Source organism: Salmo salar, chromosome ssa03, assembly GCF_905237065.1.
Source record: "Salmo salar chromosome ssa03, Ssal_v3.1, whole genome shotgun sequence".
Classification (NCBI taxonomy): domain Eukaryota; kingdom Metazoa; phylum Chordata; class Actinopteri; order Salmoniformes; family Salmonidae; genus Salmo; species Salmo salar.
Genome location: NC_059444.1, coordinates 43,430,328 through 43,440,236, shown reverse-complemented (window position 1 = coordinate 43,440,236; position 9,909 = coordinate 43,430,328). Strand labels below are relative to the sequence as shown.

The following is a 9,909-nucleotide window of genomic DNA, read 5'->3' as shown; positions in this document are numbered from 1 at the left end:
GGTACAGACCTGGATAGTAGGACAGAACTCTGCAGGCTATCTCTGCAGTAGATTGCAACACCGCCCCCTTTGGCCGTTTTATCTTGTCTGAAAATGTTGTAGATAGGGATGAAGATTTCAGAGTTTTTGGTAGACTTCCTAAGCCAGGATTCAGACACGGCTAGGACATCCGGGTTGCCAGAGTGTGCTAAAGCAGTGAATAAAACAAACGTAGGGAGGAGGCTTCTAATGTTAACATGCATGAAACCAATGCCTTTACGGTTACAGAGGTCATCAAAAGAGAGCGCCTGGGGAATAGGAGTGGAGCTAGGCACTGCAGGGCCTGGATTCACCTCTACATCACCAGAGGAACAGAGGAGGAGTAGGATAAGGGTACGGCTAAAAGCTATGAGAATTGGTCGTCTATGACATCCGGAATAGAGAGTAAAAGGAGCAGGTTTCTGGGGGCGATAAAATAGCTTCAAGGTACATTGTACAGACAAAGGCATGGTAGGATGTGAATACAGTGGAGGTAAACCTAGGCATTGAGTGATGAGAGAGATATTGTCTCTAGAAACATCATTGAAACCAAAAGATGTCATAGCATGTGTGGGTGGTGGAACTGAAAGGTTGGATAAGGTATAATGAGCAGGGCTAGAGGCTCTATAGTGAAATAAGCCAATAAACACTAACCAGAACAGCAATGGAGAAGGCATATTGACATTAAGGAGAGGCATGCTTAGCCGAGTGATCATAAGGGTCCAGTGAGATTCAGACAGCTAGCCGGGCTATAGGTAGCAAGCTGGCAGAAGATGGAGGGAGGTCTGTTTTTAGCCACCTCGTGTGTTTCCGTCTGTAGATTAGTGGGGTTCCGTGTGGTGGGGGGACCAGTCCAATTGGCAAAATAGTTATAGTTATAGTGGCCCAAGAAAATGGTCCGATGGACCTATTCAGATAGCAGCCGATAAGACAGCTAATGATTAGCGGGCCACAGATGGGCGTTAGGTTACGTCGCGACGGAGGGGCCAGTTGGATAACTCCCTCGGGCAGATAACGTCGGTAGTCCAGTCGTGAAGGCCCGATGGGGCTCCGCATCGGCAGTCAAACGGGTCCGGATAGATGATTGTAGCCCAGGAGTGGCTGATGGAACTCTTCAGCTGGCTAGCTCCGGGAATAATTGATGTTAGCTCTGGGACCGACGTTAGCCAATAGTCACTCGGGTAGCAGCTAGCTAGCTGCAAGATCCAGGTGTAAATGTCCAGAGCCTGCGGTAGAAATCCGGGGATATGGAGAGAAAATAGGTCCGGTATGCTCTTGTCTGAGTCGCGCTGTACAAAACTGGTGATAGCTTTTCGAGCTAAGGGATAGCTGATGGCCGCCAAGCGTGGCTAGCTGAACTCCAATGTTAGCCAGTGAACTGGCCAACCTCTGGCTAACCTCTGGCTAGCTTCTGTTATGGATTTCAGATTTGAGGTAAATAATAGTTTGTTTTTTTTAATTGGTGAGGCGGGTTGCAGGAGAGTGTTTTGAGGTTGAGTTTTTAGAAAAAAATATATAAAAAGATATGCGAAGAAAATATGTAAATATATATATACACACGGGACACGACAAGAGGAGGACAAAGGACGTCTGACTGCTATGCCATCTTGGAATTGAGAATTGTAATCAATAATGAATCAGGCATTGGTAGACTCAATATGAGATATGCAACATGCAGAATCCATTTTCTTGATTGTTTGAAATTAATTTGTACGGACACATATTGTACCCAAATATTGGAGATAGCCGATAGTCAATATGAAAAAAAAAACGTTTATTTCCTGATAATTGATAGTGCAGCGGGTAGCAAAGGTTGTGAGGTCTGCAAACAACGTGTCCACAGTAAATGACTGTAATAATATTGAATGCATTAACAGAAATGGCCATATTAAACCAATCACTGTAGATTACAAAGGACAGGGATTCAATTTAAATGTACTACTGGTGATATATGTAATGCGGAATTGATGAACATAAACAATCAAAGGGCAACAACTCACATAATGAATGCGCACAAATTGGCAGGGGGGGTAGGTGATTGTTTTGACTTGTGAACGGTATATTTTCTATAACACACCTGATAGTGACTATATGATTTTTGTTCTTCCGTCCCTCAGCTCCCTACGTTGAGTCTGAGAACAACCAGCACACAGCTGACATGAAGGAATGTTGTCCACAAAAGGAGTTGAGGTGTGTATAGTATTTGTAATTCACCCCTGAAAATCATATTCTGCCATTCCATTGTTGCTTGTGTCATTGGGTCTAATCCTGATGATGGGGGGGGGGGGGTATTATTATTTCACTTTCCATCTCCTTTTGTCTTTCCACAATCATCAAGCTGTAATGATAGACATTTTAGAAAATTCATGGTGCATGAAGTCAGGCACGAGTGAAGAGATGAGTGAGCTAATAGCACAAAGTAACAATACAAATGTGCGAACAATAATGGTTGTCACAAAACACGGGTGAAAACAGCAGCCGGAAAAAAAACAACTGGAACGTACCGACCTCAACAATAAACAATCACGCACAAAGACATGGGGGAAACAGAGGGTTAAATACATTACCAGTAATTGGGAAATGAAAACCAGGTGTATGGGAAACAAAGACAAAACCAATGGAAAATGAAACGAAGTCCAGAGAGGGCGGAGGAACCTCCCGCACCTCAGACTCCTGGAGCGGACCAGCCACCAGTGGCCTGAGGAGACACATGGAACGAGGGGTTAATACGGTAATCGGGGGGAAGCTGTAACCTGTAACATACCTCATTCAGTCTCCTCAGGACTTTAAATGGCCCCACAAACCACGGACCCAGCTTCCGGCAGGGCAGGCGGAGGGGCAGGTTTCAGGTCGAGAGCCAGACCTGGTCCCCCGGTGCGAACACTGGGGCCTCACTGCGGTGACGGTCTGCGCTGGATTTCTGGCGCAGCACGGCCCGCTGAAGGTGAACATGAGCGGCGTCCCATGTCTCCTCCGTGCACCGGAACCAGTCGTCCACCGCAGGAGGCTTGATCTGGCTCTGATGCCAAGGCGTCAGAACCGGCTGGTACCCCAGCATGCACTGGAAGGGGGAGAGGTTAGTGGAGGAGTGGCGGAGTGAGTTCTGGGCCATCTCTGCCCAGGGCACGAACACCGCCCACTCCCCCGGCCGGTCCTTGTAATAAGACCTCAGAAACCTTCTCACATCCTGGTTCACTCTCTCCACCTGCCCATTACTCTCGGGGTGAAACCCTGAAGGCAGATCGAGACCCCCAGATGTTCCATGAACGCCCTCCAGACCCTCGGCGTGAACTGGGGACCCCGATCAGACACTATATCCTCAGGCACCCCGTAGTGGCGGAAGACGTGTGTAAACAATGCCTACGCAGTCTGTTGGGCCATAGGGAGACCGGGAGGAGAAAACAGGACTTAGAAAAACAATCCACAACGACCAGGATCGTGGTGTTACCCTGTGAGGGAGGAAGATCGGTCAGGAAATCCACCGACAGGTGCGACCACGGCCGTTGTGGAACGGGTAAGGGTTGTAACTTACCTCTAGGCAGGTGCCTAGGAGCCTTGCACTGGGCACACACCGAGCAGGAGGAAACATAAACCCTCACGTACTTAGTCAAAGTGGGCCACCAGTACATCCCACTAAGACAGCGCACCGTCCAACCGATACCAGGATGACCAGAGGAGGGTGACGTGTGAGCCCAATAGATCAGCCGGTCGTGGACAGCAGACGAAATGCATGACCAGTAATTGGGAAATGAAAACCAGGTGTATGGGAAACAAAGACAAAACCAATTGAAAATGAAAAGTGGATCGGCGATGGCTAGAAGACCAGCGACGTCGACCGCCGAGCGCCGCCCGAACAAGGAGAGGAACCGACTTCGGTGGAAGTCGTGACATTCCCAGGCAACCACCTGCTACGATACAAAATCTTCTTTCCCAGGCAAAGAAGGGGGGCATATGCTGTGAAGACTGTGAAGACAGACCCAACCTACTTTAAGTTATAGTTATTTATTTCAAATCAATTGAGCATTTCAGGCACACAAAAATTCTAAATTCAAACACTGAAAAGTTTCACAAAAAAGTTCACAACCAAATATTGCGTATTTCAAATTGAGTACTTCAAAAACACCAGAAAATGCATCGTAGAATGAATGAGTAGATCACTACGTCAATGAATTGATAGCATCATAACACAGAACAGGAGGACATTTAGTTAATACCCATTTAACAAACATTTCCCTTTTCAAAAACATTACAGGCTACGTATGTAGGCTCCTGAATCTCCTCTTCAACGAGGTCACCCTTCATCTAGTGCCGTATGTGGCGAGCTGTCCATCCCAGGACCCGTCTGCCCAGTGTGAGAGGCCGGATGAGGAGGCCATAGCTGGATTTGTCTACCGCTTCTATCTTGGGGATGACTGAAGCCAAGTCGGTGACTGAAGCCTGCTTGATTGAAACAGGGTACATGGGTCCCGCTCCCCTCCCCTCCCCATCAATCTCTGTTGTTAACATTTATGTGACATGATATCACATTTTGTTACTTTGTATTGTTTTTTTCAAGCTTTCGGAGGGAAAATTAGTGTTACAAATTCTACGAATCAATGGGGTCCTGCACACTGTAGGGCACCGGGTGCCTATATTAGGATTATAGCGCTAATAAATTTATGTCAAATGTGTCACCATTATTTCTCATAAGTGTTCATGTTGATCAACATTTCGGCTATGCTGGCCTATTGTAAATAATAAAATAAATGTCTGCTCAATACATACAATTCTGAACATATTGTAATTTATAATGCTAATGCAGAGGCACCAATAAATTGTCCAGTACACTTATTGTATGCTGTTTTCATGTACATTCCCTTATGTGTAAACTTCTAAGGTGACTCAGGCTTTACTAATTATTGTGATGAAGTGTATTGGTGAACTGTATTCTGTAATTAGTGACAAAACAATAGAAATGCTATTGTGTATTGCAATAGTTTGTCTGAATATCCAACAGTCCGTGCTCAGCTCCTTTGACCATGAGAGCATTTTGCAGAGAAAATGCCTCAGGCATACTATTTAGGTTCAGAATGACGTGGCCCATTGTTTATCTTGTTACCTGGCAACTAACACAAGGGTATTTCAAAGAGCTGTCGGTCAAGCCAAGCTCATGAATATAAGCTCCCCGCCCACTCAGCCTGTTCTTTCAGGCTTCCTGATAGATGAGAGAAAGGTACAATTTCTTCAATTCTGAGCATTTTAATAGCGTAAAAATATTATAGGGGTGCTTGGTCATGCAAGGATATTTTTACTAAATTGGATTTCTGTGCGGGACCTTTAATAAATTGTTGTATAATGGGAATATCCATAAACAATAACTTTTTATTGTAAGGAGGAAAGGGAGCGCTTTTTCAAACCTATTTGTGGGTTCCTAGGTCAAGCCATGTGTTAACTAGCATCTTAATTAGCCTAGAATACTTATTTTCCGGACGTTGAAAAGATGTCTAGGTTTCACAAGTTTGGACAGCACAGTCCAGTAGAGCACAGTGCAGTGTGGTACAGTACAACACAGTGTATTACAGTACAGTATAGCTGAGTGTAATTCAGTAGAGTACAGCACAGTCCATTAGAATACAGTGCAGTTTGGTACAGTACAACACAGTGTATTACAGTACAGTATAGTTGAGTTTAATTCAGTAGAGTACAGCACAGAATATAAGAGTACAGTGCAGTATGGTACAGTACAACACAGTGTATTACAGTACAGTATTGTTGAGTTTAATTCAGTAGAGTACAGCACAGTCTAGTAGAGTACAGTGCAGTATGGTACAGTACAATGCAGTGTATTACAGTACAGTATAGTTGAGTTTAATTCAGTAGAGTACAGCACAGTCCAGTAGAGTACAGTGCAGTATGGTACAGTACAACACAGTGTATTACAGTACAGTATAGTTGAATTTAATTCAGTAGAGTACAGCACAGTCCAGTAGAGTACAGTGCAGTGTGGTACAGTACAACACAGTGTATTACAGTACAGTATAGTTGAGTTTAATTCAGTAGAGTACAGTAGGATACAATAAAGTACATTATACTGTACTCACTACTGTGCTGAACTGAACTGAACTATACTCTACTTTTCTTTACTGTGCTCTATAAACAATAGACGTTTATTATTGGTTCAGATTTGGTCCGGTCTGGACCCGCTTGTCAAAACTGTGATTCATGCGACTCCGACTTAGAGTCAGCAACATTCTCTCACACACACACACACACACACACACACACACACACACACACACACACACACACACACACACACACGCGCACGCACACACGCACGCACGCACGCACACACACACACACACACACACACACACCTGCAGTGGTGTAAAGTGCTTAAGTAAAAATGCTTGAAAGTATTACTCCACTACATTCCACTACATTTTCCCTGACACCCAAAAGTACTAGTTACATTTACAATGCTCTGGCAGGATAGCAATATGGCCCAATTCAAGCACCTATCAGTATAACACATTGTCATCCCTTCTGCCTCCCAATCAAACGAGAGGTGCACATGGAAATGTGTTATATGGCTACTTCTGAATGAGGAATTTATTCTGTAATGGTTACGATATATGTATGATATTGTCTACTCGAGACATTTCACATGACAGTATTCAGACGTAGCCTACAAACATGGATGGAAAAGGTGAAACGTCTGTTCTACCGTCAAACTGTGCTTCCGATCAGATCGCATAAAGCTATTCACTACTCTGAAGTGGGTCCAATTAAATGAGAGTTGCAACAGATGTTTATAAATGAGGCCCCTGTATGGACATAGAGTAGTGCCAAAAGTATTGTAAATACATGTTTTAATTGTTTATTTTACCCTTATTTACCAGGTAAGTTGACTAAGAACACATTCTAATTTACAGCAACGACCTGGGGAATAGTTACAGGGGAGAGGAGGGGGATGAATGAGCAAATTGGAAGCTGGGGATGATTAGGTGACTGATTTTATGAAGGCCAGATTGGGAATTTAGCCACACCAGGGTTAACACCTCTACTCTTATGATAAGTGTCATGGGATCTTTAGTGACCACGGAGAGTCAGGACACCCGTTTAATGTCCCATCTGAAAGACGGCAACTTACACAGGGCAATGTCCCCAATCACTGCCCTGGGGCATTGGGATATATTTTTTTTAGACCAGAGAAAAGAGTGCCTCCAACTGTCCCTCCAACAACACTTCCAGCAGCATCTGGTCTCCCAAACAGGGACCGACCAGGACAGATAGAGTACAACTCACAAATATGTACCATAATCCATAAATCAAAAAAAACACAATGCACAAATATAATGGACTCTCCATACACAAACACCTCTTGACTTCTACTTGTAAAACATCATTTTTTATAAATGCGAAATGATTTAAAAATATGGATAATGATTTGTTAGTAAATGCTCCCACATTTGCAAACAAACATCACAATGTGTAGTTAAGAACAAAAGCACTGACAAACATCTTTTCAAAGTTTTAAAAGCATTGCATTGTGTAGGTTTCCAATCATTTCAAAACAACACGTTTGCGTTAGAACTGTTGAATCTGCATTTGCAGATCAAATGACGTCTGTGGATTTGTTTTCATTTGTTTACAGAATTGTGTCACCTTCCGCATGTTCATTGAAAAAAAATACACAAATGCAATGGGTTTTTCTCAGTTGGCCATCTCCATTGAACTAGAAAATATTGGCGGAATCTGTCATCAAAAAGCAAGCTCACCCCTGTGTGTTTTAATGTCCAATCATGTTTATTTCTCTGTGTCTGTGTATAGGAAACCCCCACTAGTCCTTATTTAAAATATAATTAATATACAAGTGCAAGTGCAAGGTTGCTGCAGTTTGACAGGGTTTTCATCCTTCCCAAGGCCAGGAGTTTTTCCAGGAGTTTTTTTAAAACCATGTGACCTGATTAGAAAAACTCTGGTCCCATCAGAGTCCATATTAAAGTTCCGCAGTTTTACCTGGTTAGGTTGACAGATCAGGAAAAACTACAGGCCTCAGATTTTTTAATACATTTTGTCATGGGGTGCAAAGAAAATGTAGCAGTTTTAAAGCAAATTTTCTTGCAATTCTATACATTTTGCCATGTCTAATGTGTATTCATGTGATATTTCAGCGACTCAAAAATTATAATATCTATGGGCTAAAAAAACGAAATCAAAAATTGTTACCTGACATGGGCTAGCTGATCTGGACATTTCAGACAAGTTATATATAGCTCTTTAAGGTATGCAATGACTAACATGACAAGAGGAGTAGTGATGATGCACTACTCAATTTCGAAATTGCACCCTGTGCATTCTACTATTGTCACGTTCTGACCAGTAAAGGGGTCATTTGTTATTGGAGTTTGGTCAGGACGTGGCAGGGGGGTATTTCTTTAATGTGGTTCGGGGTGTGTGTTTATGTAGAGGGGTATTTGGTTAGAGTATTACGGGGTTTTTGGGTTATGTTCTATGTGTCGTATTCTAGGTTCTATCTATGTTGTGTATTTCTTTGTGTTGGACTGGTGTGGCTCTCAATCAGGAACAGCTGTACATCATTGTTGCTGATTGAGAGTCATACTTAGGTAGCCTGTTTTCACCTGTCCCTTTGTGGGAAGTTGTATTCGTGCACTGCTATGTATAGCCTGCAGAACTGTTAGCTGTCGTTCGTGGTTTCGTTTTGTTGTTTTTTTTGTGTGGAGTTCGTAATAAAATAAATATGAGCATTCACGTACCCGCTGCATTTTGGTCCACTTCCTACTACGACCGTTACAACTATTACAACTTTCAAGACTAAGTTTTAATCCGAACTGAGATCCCCATCGGGTGCGGCCCTACAATTTGGGAACCACTGACCTAGTGGTTAAGAGCATTGGGTCAGTAACCGAAAGGTTGCTGGTTTGAATCCCTGAGCTGACTAGGTGAAAAATCTGTCAATGTGCCCTTGAGCAAAGCACTTAACCCTAGATGCTTTGGATAAAAGTGTCTGCTAAATGACTAAACTGAAACTAGCCACTTGATAAAGGGCTTAGGGTCCAAGTGTTTGTACAGCTTGCATTGACCTTAGCTAAGATACATACATAACAAAATACTATAGAATACTACAGTAATTACTATATAATTCTGAACAATACTATACTACACACTGTAGTATCCATCGATCATGTGTAGCACTTAGTATAGACTTTTGTAGAATACTATAGTAAATACTACAGTATTATCATCACAAAAAACTGGACTACAGAAAAGTCAGCAAAAAAACTGTTCAGTCTTCAAAAACACAATTTTTGTCCTACCTACATGTTAGGGACAATTTTCTCTTTTATTATTTCTCCAGTAGGTTTCCTCAAGGAGAAAGCCCCCCACTTCTATGTCAAAAATTTTAAAACAAAAGCACTTTAGTAAATACTATGGTAATGTCTGCAAAAACACTACAGTAAATACTACAGTATACAACAGTCTGCAGAAACACTACAGTAAATACTACAGCATACTGTACAATATACAATATGTTGCAGAGTGTTCAATTTGGCTGATGGGGTGCAAGGAGAGCCCCAGCTCCGCTAAATCCATTGACAACTGCATGCAGTGTAAGGGATTGTTAAAGAAATGTTATACATTTAGTTGTAATATCACCTTTTGAAGAGCATAGTCAGAACTACAAATTTCAGATTAGTCCAAGCAAAACAATTGTGCACATTTAACTCGCTATTAGAGTCAGGCTATACAGCAATACATGCTTTTCATGATCAGTAAACATCAATTGATCATGTAATTTCAGATAGCCGACACTGTACATTTACAGCAGGGATGGTGTAATTTGATGCAATATGTACTACAGTAAGGAAAATAGTACTGTAAACTATA

General features: G+C 42.5%; 1 non-coding gene across 1 annotated transcript; it reads left to right on the top strand.

Annotated features, from left to right (window-relative positions):
- The first annotated feature begins 9,350 nt into the window (after positions 1-9,350).
- Positions 9,351-9,405, top strand: LOC123741937 (U7 small nuclear RNA). Its single transcript, XR_006769461.1, has one exon. It is a non-coding gene; the product is annotated as a U7 small nuclear RNA (small nuclear RNA).
- The last annotated feature ends 504 nt before the right edge of the window (positions 9,406-9,909 follow it).